The sequence below is a fragment of the Ahaetulla prasina genome, chromosome 8, assembly GCF_028640845.1.
Source record: "Ahaetulla prasina isolate Xishuangbanna chromosome 8, ASM2864084v1, whole genome shotgun sequence".
In the NCBI taxonomy this organism is placed as follows: Eukaryota; Metazoa; Chordata; class Lepidosauria; order Squamata; family Colubridae; genus Ahaetulla; species Ahaetulla prasina.
The window spans coordinates 59,965,061-59,983,198 of record NC_080546.1 but is presented as its reverse complement, the minus strand read 5'-3'; positions in this window follow the sequence as shown (position 1 = coordinate 59,983,198).

The window sequence follows — 18,138 nt, the reverse complement described above, 5'->3', positions numbered from 1 at the left end:
TAGGATTGGGCAAAGTATGGACCATTACAGCAGACATGAAGGCCATCCTGGGTCACCTGGAAATGGCCTGGCTAAAAGGGGCGCTGATGAAGTTGTGGCAGGCCCAGCAAGCCAACAATGGATAATATATTGTTACAGAAATTGTAACACGATACAAATGGGCTGATCAAACAACTGCAGCGGTTTAAAGAGACAGAACAGCAAAATACAAAATAGGTACACAGCAGGCTTGGGGAATAAAACAGAAGAAATTGTAGAAATAATGGAAAGAAGAGGGATAAAGATAATGGGACTAGTTGATATAAGATGTAAAGGACATGGTAGTAATAAAGTTTACAAAGGACACTTGTTTATTTAATCAGGAGGGACTACAGCAAAGAATGGAGTGGGCTGCTTGATACTTTCAGACATAACAAAATGCATACTAGACATCAACAATTATTTGAACAGAATAATAATATTGAAAATCAAGAGAAGAGAACAAACTGAAACATATGTACAATTATATGCCCCATGCAATGATAATTACACAGAAGAACAAAAGGATATGTTATTTGATGAACTATCTGAGGAGATAAAGTGGAAACTAAGAGTATACTGTATGTAATGGGAGATTTCAATGCAATGGTGGGTGCTAACAGAATAGAGTATGAACAGTTCATCAACTAACATGCTGTTAAGAATAATGAAAGGAAAAAGAAGGTGCAAAGGATACTGGACTTATGCAGCCAACACCACCTTTTTTATTATTAATACATTTTTTAAACACCAAACTCACATTGTTATGCATAGTATAAATGGAATGACATCACTTTTAAAAGCCAGATTGATTACATATTAACAAGAGTAAAAAGAAGATTCAGAATACTTGATGCAAAAGCTATCCCCAATAGACTATGTGACACTGATGGTAAAATTGTAGAACTAAGAGCAAGACAGAAAAAGACCAAATACAAACTAGGAATTAAGACAGAAAAATTTAAACAAGAAGAAGTAGTACAATAGCTACAACAAAAGGTGGAGACAACATTTAGTTAACCATCACCAGAGGTGGGAAATGTGGAGGATGGATAGAAGGTATAAAGAACTACCCTGCTTAACATTGCAGAAGGACTATGTGAAACAAGGAAAGTAAAGATAGGTAGAATGGGACAAAACACTGCATGGTGATATGGAGGTTAAAGAAGCAATAAACCTGAAAAAAGAGTTTTTCAAATGTTGGATAAAATCAGGGAAAGAAGAAAATTAAATAAGCTGCAGATTGTAATACAGATTCCAATAGGATAATCAAGAAGGCAAAACAAAAATCCTGGGAGTGGTTTGGAAAAATATTAGCAGATAAAGAAAGATTAACCTGCTAAATGTTTTTCAAAGTATAGAAAAGAGAGGAGAATTATAACCTCACAGAGATAATTTAACTTAACTTAATCCCTCCAAGACGGAGTGGCTGTGGATGCCGGCACCTCGGTACAGTCAGCTGCAGATGCGGCTATCTATCGGGGGCGAGTTGTTGGCCCCGATGGAGAAGGTACGCAATTTGGGTGTGCTCCTGGATGGTTGGTTGTCCTTTGAAGATCATTTGGCATCCGTCTCCAGGAGAGCTTTTTATCAGGTTCGCCTGATCCACCAGTTGCATCCCTTCCTGGACCGGGATGCCCTATGCACGGTCACTCATGCTCTCGTTACCTCTCGTCTGGATTACTGCAATGCTCTCTACATGGGGCTCCCCTTGAAGAGCACCCGGAGACTTCAGCTAGTCCAGAATGCGGCTGCGCGGGTTATTGAGGGAGCGTTTCGGAGCTCCCACGTAACACCTATCCTGCGCAGATTGCACTGGCTACCTGTTGTTTTCCGGGTGCACTTCAAGGTATTGGTTACCACTTTTAAAGCGCTCCATGGCTTAGGACCGGGCTATTTACGGGACCGCCTATTGCCAGCCTCTATCTCCCAACGTCCAGTGCGTTCCCACAGAGAGAGAATCCTCAGGGTGCCGTCGGCCAAACAATTTTTATTTATTTATTTATTTTTCAAATTTATATACCGCCCTATCTCCCTAAGGACTCAGGGCGGTTCACAGGCAGTTAAAATACATATAAATACAAATTAAAAAACAACAATTAAAAAACTTATTCTATTGCCTAATTTAAAAACAATATAAATAATAAAAAACCCCTTAAAACCAATAACTTTAAAATCTAATCCAGTCCCGCGCAGATGAATAAGTGCGTTTTAAGCTCGCGACGAAAGGTTCGGAGGTCCGGAAGTTGACGAAGTCCTGGGGAGTTCGTTCCAGAGGTGGGAGCCCCACAGAAGGCCCTTCCTGGGTGTCGCCAGACGGCACTGCCTAGCTGACGGCACCCTGAGGAGTCCCTCTCTGTGGGAGCGCACGGGTCGGTGAGAGGTATTTGGAAGCAGTAGGCGGTCCCGTAAATAGCCCGGCCCTATGCCATGGAGCGCTTTAAAGACGTTCACCAACACCTTGAAGCGCACCCGGAAGGCCACAGGTAGCCAGTGCAGTCTGCGCAGGATAGGTGTAACACGGCAGCCCCGAGGGGCTCCCTCTATCACCCGCGCAGCCGCGTTCTGGACCAACTGAAGCCTCCGGATGCCCCTCAAGGGGAGCCCCATGTAGAGAGCATTGCAGTAATCCAGGCGAGACGTCACGAGGGCGTGAGTGACCGTGCATAAGGCATCCCGGTCTAGAAAGGGGCGCAACTGGCGCACCAGGCGAACCTGGTGAAAAGCTCTCCTGGAGACGGCCGTCAAATGGTCTTCAAAAGACAGCCGTTCATCCAGGAGAACGCCCAGATTGCGCACCCTCTCCATCGGGGCCAATGACTCGCCCCCAACAGTCAGCCGAGGACTCAGCTGACTGTACCGGGATGCCGGCATCCACAGCCACTCAGTCTTGGAGGGATTGAGCTTGAGCCTGTTTCTCCCCATCCAGACCCGTAAACAATGTCGACTGGCGGCCCCCAGGGGGAGGGCCTTCTCTGTGTGGGCTCCTATCCTGTGGAACGAGCTTCCCCCCCGGGCTTCGACAACTACCTGACCTTAGGACCTTTCGCCGCGAACTTAAAACTTATTTATTTCATATGGCTGGACTGGCCTGATTTTAAATCTTAAATTTTAATTGTGGGTTTTAAATTTTTGTAATTTTTATGGGGTATAATGGTATTTTAAATTTTCTGGCATCTTGAATCAGTTTTTTAAGGGTTGTTTTAATTGGTTGTTTGTTGCTGTTTGTATTTTATTGGCCTGTTCACCGCCCTGAGTCCTTCGGGAGAAGGGCGGTATACAAATTAAAATATTATTATTATTATTATTATTATTATTATTATTATTATTATTATTATTATTATTATTATTATTATTATTATTATTAATCAATGACAAGAACACAGGGCCACTAATAGAATCATCAGAAGTCATAGAAAGGTGGACCGGACACTTCAAAGAGCTTCTCAAGCCCCCAGGAGAGTATAATGAAGATGCAATACGTGAACACAAAACAACAAGCTAGAGCTATAAATACTGATTGATGAAGTAGCAAGAGTTATTAAAAAGTCACCAGTATACAAAACAACAGGAATAGATGGGCTACCAACAGAAATAATTCAAGCAGTAAAGGAAAGCGGCATCGGATGACTACATAGAATTTTTAATGCAGCATGAACACAAGTAACTATTGATTGGCAACAAGCGATAATAATATCACTGTGAAAAAACAAAGGAAGCAAATGAGAATGTACACAATGTTGAGACACCTTACTCTTGAGCCATATTTTTTTCAACAAGTGGTAAAAATTGGCAATGCTCTATCAAATCCTGTTCCTGTCAAGAGTGGCGTTCCTCAAGGCAGCGTTCTTGGACCAACACTCTTCATACTATACATAAATGATCTTTGTGACCATATCTCAAGTAATTGTGTTCTCTTTGCTGACGATGTCAAACTATTTAACACCACTGACAATACATCTACCATTCAAAAAGACCTTGATCATCTAACCACTTGGTCTAAAACTTGGCAACTCCAAATCTCAACCAGCAAATGCTCAGTCTTACATATTGGAAAAAAGAACCCAAACACTAAGTACATGCTTGATGGACATTACCTTACAGATGACCCCCACCCTGTCAAAGGCCTTGGAGTTTTCATATCAAATGATGTAAGTGCTAAAGCCCACTGCAACTACATAGCAAAAAAGGCTCTAAGGGTTGTAAACCTAATCTTGCGTAGCTTCTTTTCCAAAAACAGTACACTACTAACCAGAGCATATAAAACATTTGCTAGGCCAATTCTTGAATACAGCTCGCCTGTCTGGAACCCTCACCACATTTTTGACATCAATACAATGGAACGTGTCCAGAACTATTTTACAAGAAGAGTTCTCCACTCCTCTGAAAACAACAAAATACCTTATCCCACCAGACTTGAAATCCTAGGCTTAGAAAACTTAGAACTCCGTCGCCTTTGACAAGATCTAAGTTTAACTCATAGAATCATCTATTGAAATGTCCTTCCTGTTAAAGACTACTTCAGCTTCAATTGCAATAATACAAGAGCAACCAATAGATTCAAACTTAATGTTAATGTTCAATCTAGATTGCAGAAAATATGTCTTCTGTAACAGAGTTATCAGTGCTTGGAACACATTACCTGACTCTGTGGTCTCTTCCCATAATCCCAAAAGCTTTAACCAAAAACTTTCTACTATTGACCTCACCCCATTCCTAAGAGTACTATAAGTGGCGTGCATAAGAGCACAAACGTGTCTACCATTCCTGTCCTATTGTTTGCTTGTTTCTTTTTTCTTCTTATATATATATGCTTATACTTCCTTATATTACCTCATATATATGTTTATATACTATCTAATATTTTTATATGATGCTTATATATATTGTTGTGACAAAATAAATAAAATAAATAAATAAAAATACAGGGAAAATGTACGGCAAGATAATAGAAATGAGATTAAGACTACAACTAGAAGAAAAGCAGATGGGTTTTAGAACAAGTAGAAGCTGCACAGATGCAATTTTGTGCTTAATCAACAAATAGAAAAGATTATGGAAAAAGAATCTCTTTGTTGTATTTATAGACCAAGAGAAAGCACTTGATATAGTTGACAGGAAATTGCTATGATAAACATTGATCCAATATGGAATAAGTGAACATTTTATTAGATTATGCAAAAGTTTATACAATGATTGCAGAAGTGTAGTTAGAACGAACCAAGGAACATCAGAACTCTTCACAGTAACATCCAGAGTAAAACAGATTTGTACTATCACCACTATTGTTTACCACCTATACTGATAGCATAAGCAAAGAAGCCAAACCCAAGAATGAAAATAAATATCAATGAACTACTTTTTGCAGATTAATAGGCATTTTGTCAAATCTGCCTCAGCCTAGACTTCTAAGTAAAAACAATCCTTAATACAATCGGGTTGTGAAAGGTATGCCTAACTAAAAGCCAAGTGAAATACAGTAGTACAAAGCCAGAACTGAGATTTGCATACCAAAATCCCAAGTGAAAATTTTTCCCATGCTGGTCTGTCCCCCTCCCCACTGTCCAATCAATTTTGAAGATGTTTTGGAAACTGCCACTCTGACTGTAGGCTGGCTTGCAGCTGCATTCTTCTCATCACACAGAGGCCTTGAAACGGTGTCTCAGGTAGGCATGTTCACTTTCTTAACTTTCACTTTCCCCCCAAGTGCTCCCCCCTCCCCCCAGAGATCATGGCAGACTGGTACCGAAACAATTGTAAAAAGCAGATGTGAGGTACAGTTATGACATATTGATAGCATGTACAAATAAGAACACCTTACAGCCATGAACCAAGAATGCGAGACAAATAATATGAAAATCAGCAAAGAGAAAAGAGAAGTAATAGCAATCAGAAGACAAAAGCATACCTTAAAAACAGTAATGGAGGGAACAAGCATAAAACAAGCATCATGGTTTAAATATCCAGGAACAACATTCACTGGAGATGGTAGAATGATGAAGAGATCAGTATACAATGCAGTCAGTGGTGGGTTGCTCCTGGTTCTCTCCAGTTCTTGCGAACTGGTAGTAAAAGTGGTGGGAAGCTCCGCCCACCCGCCCTGCCATCATATTTGGTGATCTGCACATGCTCCCATTGCGAACCAGTAGTAAAGGTAAGTAGAACCCACCCCTGAATGCAGTAAGGAAAACAAAGTATTGGGACAACTAGCTCCACTCCTACATCATAAGGCAGCACTGATCAGCGCAAAGAAGCATCTTATACAAAGCATATTTATCCCCACATTATATTACCAGTGCTAAACATGGTCATTTACAATAAAACATAAACAAAAATTAGTCATCACAGAAATGAGATGTTTGAGAAAAGCTGCTGGAATGAACAGATGAGATAAAATCAGAAATGAGACCACAAGAGAAAGAATTGGCATAGAACATATCCTAAACCAGGGGTCCCCAACCTTTCGGACCTCAGGGATCACTAAATTCATAATTTTAAATCCCACGAACCACTAAAATGATCCCCACAAGTATTTATAGAGAGATGGCAGCTCCAACCATGCTTTGCTCACACAAGCATGAAGCCGAAAGCACCAGCCTGAAGATGATGAGTGAGACCTCGTTGAAACATCACCATGATACTCTCAACCTTACACGGGAAAAGACCCGAATATGCCAAGACCTACATATATATATGTATGTATGTATGTAGGTAGGTAGGTAGGTCTTTGGTTGTTCAGGTTTTCTCCCGTGTAAAATTGGAAGTGTCTTGGAGACGTTTTGATGAAGTCTCATTCGTCATCTTCAGGCTTCAGCTTCGTGCTTCTGGGAGCAATGTGTGATCGCAGCTGTTTCTTCCTTTTAACTGCTATTGGGGGTATGAACTGATTGGGTGGGAGCTTGGATGTGCTCTGATTGGCTGGGGGGGTTTTGTGCTCTGATTGGCTGGGGGTGTGTCCTGTTAATTGATTTTTTCCTTGTGGATTTCTATATGCAGACGGAACAAGCGCGAGTTAACAACTACTGGATTGCAAGTATTTTTGATTTCCTGACTTCTACCTTTTAAAAAGAGAAATTTTTCTTTTCGCTTTAACTGATTGCTTAAAATGGCATCTGAGAGGAAGTGAAAGCGAATTGAATCGAAAGTGGAAGCAGCCTGTGTAACTAAGAAGCTAAGAAACAAGAATAATTATGAGGTTTTATGACAAAAAGTTCAGAAGGAGTTGATTGTTTGGAAAAAATTGCAATTATCGTTTTTGGGGAGAATAGCTGCTATCAAAATGAATGTTTTACCTAGATTTTTGTTCCTTTTTCAGATGATACCAATAATTAAGAAAGATAAAAATCTGGAGGAATGGCAGACTGGAATTAATAAATTTATATGGGAAAGTAAAAAAGCGAGGGTTAAAATGAAAATAATTCAAGATTCTCAGGAAAGGGGAGATTTAAAAATGCCCAATTTTAAATTATACTATGAAGCAGCTGCTCTCTCTGCAATAAGTGATTGGTTTAATTTAACGGAGAAAGAATTCTGAATATAGAAGATTATGACTTGCTATATGGATGGCATGCATATTTAATTTATGACAAAAAGGTGGATAAGGCTTTTAAAAATCATGTGTTAAGAACTGCTCTCTTGCATGTCTGGAAGAAATACTCTTATAAACTAAATTATAAGGTTCCTATGTGGGCAAGTCCTAGACATACAATAGAGAATATAAATATAGAACAGAATCAGGAGATGATTACATACAAAGATCTTTTGTAGATTGAAAGAGGTAATTTGCAATTAAAATCTCTGCACGTATTAAAAGAAGAAGGGAAAAATTATACTTGGTTTCAATATGGGCAATTATGGGCTAGATGGAAGGAAGATCAGAAAATTGGTATAGTGCAGAATGAAGAAAATTTGGTAAAGAAAATTAGAAATCAATCCCAGGAACATATAAAGAGACTGTATAATGTGTTACCTGAAATAGATTCTGAAAGGGATTTGGTAAAGGACTGTATGATAAAGTGGGCACAAAATTTTCAGGAGCCAACATTATTGGAAACTTGGGGAAAAAATTGGGTTAGAAATATTAAGTTTACGCAGGCACAGAATTTAAGGGAAATTTTTTATAAAATGTTTTATAGATGGCATTTAGATCCTAAGAAACTATCGTGTATGTATCCAGATATGCAAGCAAAATGTTGGAGATGTAATTGTGATGATGCTACATATTTTCATATTTGGTGGACTTGTAAGGATATTAAGGCTTTTTGGATAAAAATTTGGTGGATTTTACAAAATGTTTTGAAAAAGAAGATAAAGTTCCTGCCACGATTTTTTCTGCTGGGACATATTACGGACTGTACAGTAATTGAGACTAAATTGATTTTAAATCTAATAACAGCGGCAAGATTACTGATAGGACAGTATTGGAAGAAAAAAGAAGTACCTACAATAGAAGAATGGATATTGAAAGTTGCCAATTTGGCTGAGATGGCAAAAATCTCAGCCTTTTTGAAAGACAATACGCAAGAAAGATACTTAAAGGAATGGAAAAAATGGGTTGCCTATAATCAAAGTAGATATCAGACTAAGAGTTATCAGACTGCCTTTGAATGATTAGGATGTATTATTTCTGATTGTTTGGGGGGAGGTTAGGAACTGATGAGAATTGTAGGAGTATAATTGAGTTGGGAAGGGAAATTTTTTAGCATATGTTTTTTTTTATTTTTAACTATACCTTGTGTTTGTTCTGGGAAGTCGGGGGCGGGGAGAAGGGGGGGAGGGGGGTTTGTGAAAGGAGGGGGGAGGGAGGGTGGGGGGAAAGGGAAAAAAATTGTAAAACTTTTTCAATAAAAAAAAAGAATGCAACTTAAGACATCAATTGCAAACTTAAGACATCAACTGCATTAAATGCTAGCAAACTATGCCATTTAATATGGAAAATCTGGGTTTGATTAAAAAAAAGCAGTTCTAAGGTAAGGCCATTTTTTTTCTCCTTCCCTACCAAATAAATTTGTAAAGATATTATAGTTCTGCAATCAGAAAATGCATTAGATTAACAAAACATGACAAAAAAACAAGTTAGCTTTTGCTGTGGTTCAAATCATATTTTGACTTCACAGCTGCCATAAGTTAAAACAAGAGAAAATTGTCTGGAGATTTGATGTTGGAACTCATGAGAAGATTGGCCTGGGTTCATCTGCCAATATACAGTATCTCTGCTGCCTCATGAGCTCTTTGATTGTTTTGTGCAAGCAAAGATGTGCTATGCATGAAGTGGAGCATAGATAATCCCTAATTGTGTCTTCAGGCATTCACAAGAACCCTTACACATAATTCTATAGGCCACCATATCAATGCAGAAACTGTTTGTGAGTTGCTTAACCATCTTAATTTCATTTTTTAAATACCTGATCCAGAAAAAAGAACTATTATGCTCTAATTTAAAGAAGTTAAAAATATTTCACAGAGGGCAGGGGTGTTGTCCAGAAATCAAGAGGAAACAAGGGGCTGGATAAGTGGAGGGAAGATAAAGGAATTGAAAGATAAGAGGAAGATAATAATGAAAATGGGAAAACTCTCATTTGTACTTTATTATAGATTTTATAAAATTCACCAGTATAAACATATTTTGTACTTTGTATAACAATATAGAGAGATTAACACAGCTATAATTTCTCCTTCAGAAGAAAAAGATGTCTAGTGGGATTTACTCAGAAAGTTGTTCTTTATCTTCTCCGTTGCAAACTGCTGATAAAGAAGTCTCAGATTAACAGAACAAATAGTCCTAGAATAAAACTTATATTTGGCAAAGATTCCCCTTCCTCTCTTTCTCGCACAAACACACACAAGGTCAGGTCTGTGTTAGTGACATAAATTTTAATTTGAATGTTATCTTTAATAATGCTTAAGGAAAAATAATTGACAAAACACATCTTGGAAATTTAGGAAGGCGAATAGTAGTGCTTGGAATGATATACTCATTAATTCAAAACAGCAAACGACAATTAGTATTTTCCAAATGTTAAATGAATATATAAGGGTGATAGTTCAACTAATAGGGAAGCAATCTTCAGATACAGAAAGTTATGTTATAGCTGTGGCCAAGATAGATAAGTTGCATTTGCCATTGTAAATTAACTTGGATTTTCTTATCTTTTTATCCTGCTTTCTTCAGAAATCATGCATAACCATCCAGTCTTATGTTCAGATGGGTCAAATTCTTATTTTAGGCAATCCCTGTAACCCTCTTAACCTAAACATGATCAGACCCTGTTCACACTGACAAGGCAGAGGTTAAGTAGGATCTGTTTATTGCTCACTTATCATACTGTCAAACAACCCACAAATGATATTGGTGAAGCTCCACTTCAACCAGAGGTAATATTCAGCCGGTTCGGACCAGTTCTCCTGAACCAGTAGTATTGATTATGTGCAGTTTGGCAAACCGGCAAATGCCACCACTGGAACGCCCTTCTCTGCCTCTCCTCTCCCACTCACTCCTTTTCATGCCTCCCCTGTGTAGAGTCACTCCCATGGCATAGCTGCTGCTGCTTTCTGGTTCCCTTGATTGCCTCAACCATGCGACCCAGCTGATCTCTGCCTGTTGAGTCTTCCTTTGCTTCTCCCCAGCTACCTCTCACACAGGCCAGCCATGCTTGCCTGTCTTCCCTTCTCCCTTCCACGCAGTCCCGCCATGCTTGCCTGCCTTCCACGTGGCTGAATCCCATGCAGCACTCTCCACGCAGCCCAGTCATTTTTTTTCTTTGCCTGCCATTCACCTTTCTCTCATGCCGGCAGCTCCCTTTCTCATTTTCGTATTGAGCACAGCGCCCATGATCTTCTTTGCTAGCATACAAGCCTAAGGTTTCCCCCCTTGGAGCCTGGCACTGTGTTGAAGAAGAGGAAAACATCAGGAGAGGCTTGGGGCTGAGAAAAAAAAGCATTGCAAAAAAAAGAGTTTTTGTTAGTTTGCATTTACAGCTTACCATCACAGAAGTTTGTTTGAGTGCATGTGTGTGTGTGTGTGTGCGTGTGTGTGTGTGTTGGGTTAAATAAATTGGATGGCAATGGCTGGTTTCATCCAAAGGAGTTTTTGTTTTGGGTGGGTCTCCTAGCCTTAGAAGGAGAGAGAGAAGGAGGAAGGGAAGGGAGAGAAAGAAAGAGAGAGAGAGAGAGAGAGAGAGAGAAGGGAGAGACAAGAAAGAAAGAAAGAAAGAAAGAAAGAAAGAAAGAAAGAAAGAGGGAGGGAGGGAGGGAGGGAGGAAGGAAGGAAGGAAGGAAGGAGAAAGTGAATGACATATAGTTGCATGGATGGATGGATAGATAGATACATGAAGGGAGGGAGGAAGGAAGGAAGGGAGAGAGAGGAAAAAGAAGGAGAGAAAGGAAGGATCACAAACCCTGGCACTAGAAGTGGCTTCAGAAGATGCTTTGAAACAGCACAGCAATCTAGGGCTGGAAGGAATCTCAGAGATCATCTAGTTCAACCCCTGCTCCAGCAGGAGATCTTATTTCGTATGGATTATTTTGGTGCCTCAGAGAGGAAAATTCCAGAAAGGAGAAGGAGTTTACTAGGACAAGGCTGCCATGTAGAGAAAGGCAGAGATAGTCCTTGATTTATGACCACAATTGAGCCCAAAATTTTGGTTGCTAAGCAAGAGGGTTGTTAAGTGAGTTTCACCACATTTTACTCAATCCATGACATCTCCTGGCTCTAAAAGTCATATGCAGGATAGGGAAGAAAATCTGAAGACGTGTGTAATGTTCTAATGTACAGAGGTTTTAATTAAATGTGTGGCAGAAAGTGGACTCAGGGTGTGCTTTTCCAAATGCAGTAAGTGAGGTTGAATGTGTATAGTTTTAGAAGCATTCTCTGTGTGTGTATACACTGTGTATACTGTGTGTATACACATACAGTATATATAATATATAATGTATCTTTTTGTGTGCCTAAACACACGCTATACTATATAATATGTATGTACACATATGGCATATATACATAGGATTAAATAGTGTATTGTGGAAGTTCAGTAGTAGTAAATAAATAGACAGGGAAATTGTATCTCGTTGAGGCCTTTGAGATGAGGAGAGGCAAGGCAAGGCCTCCCTGGACATGAGTGACATCAAGTTGGCCATGCCCATCCAGTCACATGCCCACCCAACCACACCCACCCAGTCACATGACCACCCAGTCGCATGCCCAGCAAGCCATGCCCACCAAACCATGCCCACAGAACTGGTTGTTAAAATATTTGAATCCCACCACTGACCTCAGCCTTCAGTTTTCCCTCAGTCTGGATTCCCTGGCTCCAAAAACTAAGTCTTAGCCAACCCACAAGGCAAAGAGGGAAGTCACAATCACCACAAATACAGAGTTCCAACAAAGTTCTGCTCTCCAAGCAGAAATTAGGTACCCAATTCAGCCATTCCAGCTGCTGAGCCATCAGCCCCCTCTACCACAAAGATCCTGCAGGAAAAGGGCAGTTTGGACAACCGTGGGATCTGGCAGGGTGAGAGCTGTGAACCATAAACACAAAGCTTTTACAGTGTCCCAGTATAACAGATATAGTGCCCTTGCTGACCTAAATAGGAACACTAAAGTGACAGATCAAGGTAGTTGTGATACTGATAACTCAAACAATCAAGGGATTATGGTTCAAGATGAAGAACTTACTTTGGAAAAGTGTGAACCTACTTTGGAAAAGTGTGTATCAAGTATTACAGATCGGTCACACAAGAAGAGCAAGGTATCCAAAAAGAGAAGCCACCTTCTGATTGGTGATTCAATTGTAAGGGATGTAAATTTAGGAAAGGATATGGAGGTTTTGAATGGCGTCAGGTGGCTACCTGGTGCTACTGCCAGCAGAGACAAGAGGCGTATTCTTAAGATAGTCAAGAATGCCAGTAAGGATTCTGATGTTGATGCTATTATACACCTTGGCACAAATGATCTGTCCCAAAAGGATGTGCTTTCTGTGCAGAATGATTTCCAGAGCTTAGGGTATGAACTTAATAGCATAGGTTGTAGGCTTAACTTTTCAGAGGTTTTACCAGTACATAAGGAACAAAAAGGTAAAGGCCAGCGTGTAGTGGAGTTTAATGTGTGGCTAAAGGAGTGGTGTAAAAGGGAAGGCTTTGGTTTTATTAGTCATGATGTCTGCAACTGGTCCAATGAAAAATTGTACAAAAGAGATGGATTGCATCCATCAAAGAAAGGGACTGAGTTACTTAGCAATACATTCACAGATTTTCTGGATAAACATTTAAACTGAACAGTGGGGACAGAGAATTAACTGATATAGAAAATTTCTGTCCCCAGCAATCGAAAACTAAAAGGGTTATCAGTGCATGTAACATAGATGTCTGTATGGGTAAGACTATCAACCATGCTATCAAGCAAAACCAAGCATTTAACAGTGAGTGCCATACCATGTGCACTAAACCAACAGGTGGCATGAAAGTAGGGGCAGTCAACACAGGTTATGTAGACAGTAAACACAAGATCAATCCAAATGGACTCAAATGTCTATACACCAATGCACAGAGTATGAGGAATAAACAGGGTGAATTAGAAATCCAAGTAAATGAGGGTAGATATGATATTGTTGCCATTACGGAAACTTGGTGGGATGAAACTGACAAATGGAACATACAGCTAGAGGATATAAATTATTTAAAAGAAATAGACCAAATAAAAGAGGAGGTGGAGTTGCACTATATATAAGAAATAACTACATCTCTACAGAAATAGAGCACAACAATGATGAAAATCATCTTGAATGTATTTGGGTCAATATAAAAGGGTGAAAACGATATTGCCATAGGTCTATACTATAGGCCACCCAACCAAACAGAGGAAGTAGATGAACTTTTGCTAGTCAGCTAACTAAGGTATGTAGGAAGCACATCACAGTAGTAATGGGGATTTTAACTACCCTGACATCAACTGGGAAACAAACTCTGCACCAAGTGGAAGATCCAACAGGTTCCTAACAAACCTAGCAGACAACTTTGTTTCCCAAAAATAGAGAAGGCGACAAGGATCAGCCATATTGGACTTAATTCTCACTAACAGAGATGAAATGATAGAAGGTGTTGAAGCTACAGGAACCTTGGGGCAAGTGACCACGCAATATTGGAATTCAACATTAAGCAAATACAAGTAGTAGAACAAAGTCAAACTAGAGTCTTGGACTTTAAGAGAGCTAATTTCAATAAACTTAGAGAGATCTTGAGAAGGATTCAATGGATGAGAATCCTCAGGGGGAAAACAACTCAAGAAGCTTGGGAAATTTTGAAAAGTGAGATTATAAAAGCACAGTCTAACACAATACCAATGAAGAAGAAAATAGTAGATCACAAAAGAAACCAGCATGGATGCATAAAGAACTATCTGACAAATTGAAAGACAAAAGGACAAATATAAAAAGTGGAAAGAGGGCAAATAACTAAGGCAGAATATCAGCAACAGCCCGAGCCTGTAAAGATGAAGTGAGGAAAGCTAAGGCTCACAATGAACAAAGGCTAGCGACAAAAGTAAAAATAATAAAAAGCTTCTTCCAACATGTTAAAACAAGAAAAAGTCAAGGAAACAATTGGCCCATTGCTGGGAGAAAGTGGCAAGAAGATGACAAGCAACAGGGAGAAAGCAGATCTACTTAACTCATATTTTGCATCTGTCTTTACACAAAAGGAAAAACAATCCAACCTATCAAAACAGCACTACAAAAACAGATTAGAAACACAAGTTAAAATAGGGAAGAAAATGGTAAGTGAACACCTGTCTACCCTAGATGAGTTCAAATCACCAGGACCGGATGGATTACACCCCAAGGTTCTGAAGGAACTGGCAGACGGATCTCAGAACCACTGAACTATATCTTTCAAAGATCCTGGAGCACAGGGAGCTGCCAGAGGACTGGAAAAGAGCTGATGTAGTTCCCATCTTCAAAAAGGAAAAACAGATCCAGGAAACTACAGACCTATCAGTCTGACCTCAATACCGGGAAGATTCTGGAAAAGATAATCAAGCAACGAATCACCGAACACCTAGAAGCAAACAAAGTAATAACCAAAAGCCAACATGGGTTTGTCAAAACAGATCATGCCAGACTAATCTTATCGCATTCTTTGACAAAATGACAAAATTAGTAGACCAGAGGAATGCTGTTGATATAATTTACTTGGACTTCAGTAAAGCATTTGATAAAGTAGACCATAACCTACTACTAGATAAAGTAGAAAATGTGGGTTAGACAGCACCACCACCAGATGGATTCGTAACTGGCTGACCAACCGCACTCAACGTGTAGTCCTCAACGGAACTACATCCACATGGAGGAAGTATGCAGTGGAGTACCCCAAGGCTCTGTTTTAGGCCCAGTACTCTTCAACATCTTCATCAATGACTTGGACGAGGGATAGATGGGGAACTCATCAAATTTGCAGATGACACCAAGCTGGCAGGAATAGCTAACACTCCAGAAGATAGGCTCAAGTTACAGAAAGATCTTGACAGACTTGAACATTGGGCGCTATCTAACAAAATGAAATTCAACAGTGAAAAAGTAAGGTTCTACATTTAGGCCAAAAACAAAATGCACCAGTACCGTATATGTGGTACCTTGCTCAATAGTAGTACCTGTGAGAGGGATCTTGGAGTCCTAGTGGATAACCATCTAGATATGAGCCAGCAGTGCAGCAGCTGTTAAAAAGCCAACACAGTTCTGGGCTGCATAAACAGAGGATAGAATCAAGATCACGTGAAGTGCTAGTACCACTTTATAATGCCTTGGTAAGGCCACACTTGGAATATTGCATCCAGTTTTGGTCGCCACGATGTAAAAAGATGTTGAGACTCTAGAAAGAGTGCAGAGAAGAGCAACAAAGATGATTAGGGACTGGAGGATAAAACATATGAAGAACGGTTGCAGGAACTGGGTATGTCTAGTTTAACAAAAGAAGGACTAGGGAGACATGATAGCAGTGTTCCAATATCTCAGGGGCTGCCACAGAGAAGTGGGAGTTGGGCTGTTCTCCAGAGCACCTGAGGGTAGAACAAGAAGCAATGGGTGGAAACTGATCAAGGAAAGAAGCAACTTAGAACTAAGGAGAAATTTCCTGACAGTTAGAACAATTAATAAGTGGAACGACTTGCCTTCAGAAGTTGTGAATGCTCCAACACTGGAAATTTTTAAGAAAATGTTGGATAACCATCTGACTGAGATGGTGTAGGGTTTCCTGCCTGGGCAGGGGGTTGGACTAGAAGGCCTCCAAGGTCCCTTCCAACTCTGATGTTATGTTATGTTAATTTTCTGATCTTCCTTCCATCTAGCATGTAGTTGCCCATATTGAAACCAACCAAAGCACAATCCGACAGCCAAGTCCAAAGCCCACAAGCAAAGTCTAAGGTAGAGTCCAAAAACACAATACAAAGGTCAAGAAACAGGATCAGGAAAGCCAGGAAGGTGCACATCAAAACAAGCAGGTGTTCCCGACAAATACACCTTCCCCTAACATCTGCTTAAATCACTCTTCCCCAGATGTTCCTTGTGAGAAGGGGCAGGGTTGCTTCCTTGCAAGGCCTGCCTCCATTCTTCCTCCACTGCCTCCGCTCTGCTCTCAATGCCCATGGATTGAGCAGGGAAGACAGCTGTTCCTCATCAGAGTGGTCTGGAGCCTGTCATCTTTGCTAGTGCTCTGCTCCTGCAGGTGGCTCTCTATCCAGTCAGCCATTCCCTCCCACTGCGACTGACTTGTCCTCAGTCCCTGGCCTTTTCACTTATTCATAGGCAACCATACTCTACCCATCAGACAGTCCCAGTTCCAACTACTCCTCCAAACCAGGATCCAATGAAGCCATGGCAGGCTCTTTTAATTATTCACTAAATATACCTACAGTATCTTCAAAAACTGAAAACAGGAAGGAAATTTAAATGATTGATTAAATTTAATCATATCTGAAATATATTCCTGAAAACGATGGTAAAGCGAGCTTAATTTAATGAGTAGATTATAATTAAAATGGAAACAAAACAGAAAACAAACCTATTTTAATTAAAGTTATATGAAGATAACTACTTAATACTTGCAAAGGATTTGTATATCCAGATCAGTTGTATAAAAATAAGTGTATATTACAAATCAGCATGACATTTTGTACATTGATATTAAAAATATGGTATTGAAGGATGAACTAAAGGCAAAACTCAAATTTGCATATTATTCACATTTAGGCACATTAATTAGAATGGAAAATCTTGTTACTTTAATCTACTATTATCAGAAAAAATGCACAAATGTTGTAAAAGAATCCAAATACAATAATATTTGAAGCATATACAATATTTTTTTATTTTATTTATTTATTTTGTCACAACATCATACAAAAAGATTATATAATATATACACATATAAACATATATAGGAAGAAGAAAAGAAAAACAATAGGACAGGAACAGTAGGCACGTTTGTGCGCTTATGCACGCCCCTTATGGTCCTCTTAGGAATGGGGTGAGGTCAATAGTAGAAAGTTTTTGGTTAAAGCTTTTAGGATTATGGGAAGAGACCACAGAGTCAGGTAAAGTATTCCAAGCACTGATGATTCTGTTGCAGAAGTCATATTTTCTGCAATCTAGATTAAAGCGGTTTACATTAAGTTTAAATTTATTTATTTATTTATTTATTTATTCATATTTTTATACCGCCCTATCACCCTAGGGACTCAGGGCGGTGTACAGCCATCTAAAAGCAACATAAATATACACAGTAAAACATTAATCTAAAAAACTTATTAAATAGGCCGAATATTTAAAATAGACATAAATAATAAAACCCCAAGTTAAAACCAAATCTAAAATTTAAACAATTAAAATTTAAAAATCTAGTCCAGTCCTGCGCAAATAAATAGATGTGTCTTAAGCTCGTGGCGGAAGGTCCAAAGGTCAGGAAGTTGACGAAGTCCTGGGGGAAGCTCGTTCCAGAGGGTGGGAGCCCCCACAGAAAAGGCCCTTCCCCTGGGCGTCGCCAGTCGGCACTGCCTAGCTGACGGCACCCTGAGGAGTCCCTCCCTGTGGGAGCACACGGGTCGGTCCTTGTATTATTGCAATTAAAGCTGAAGTA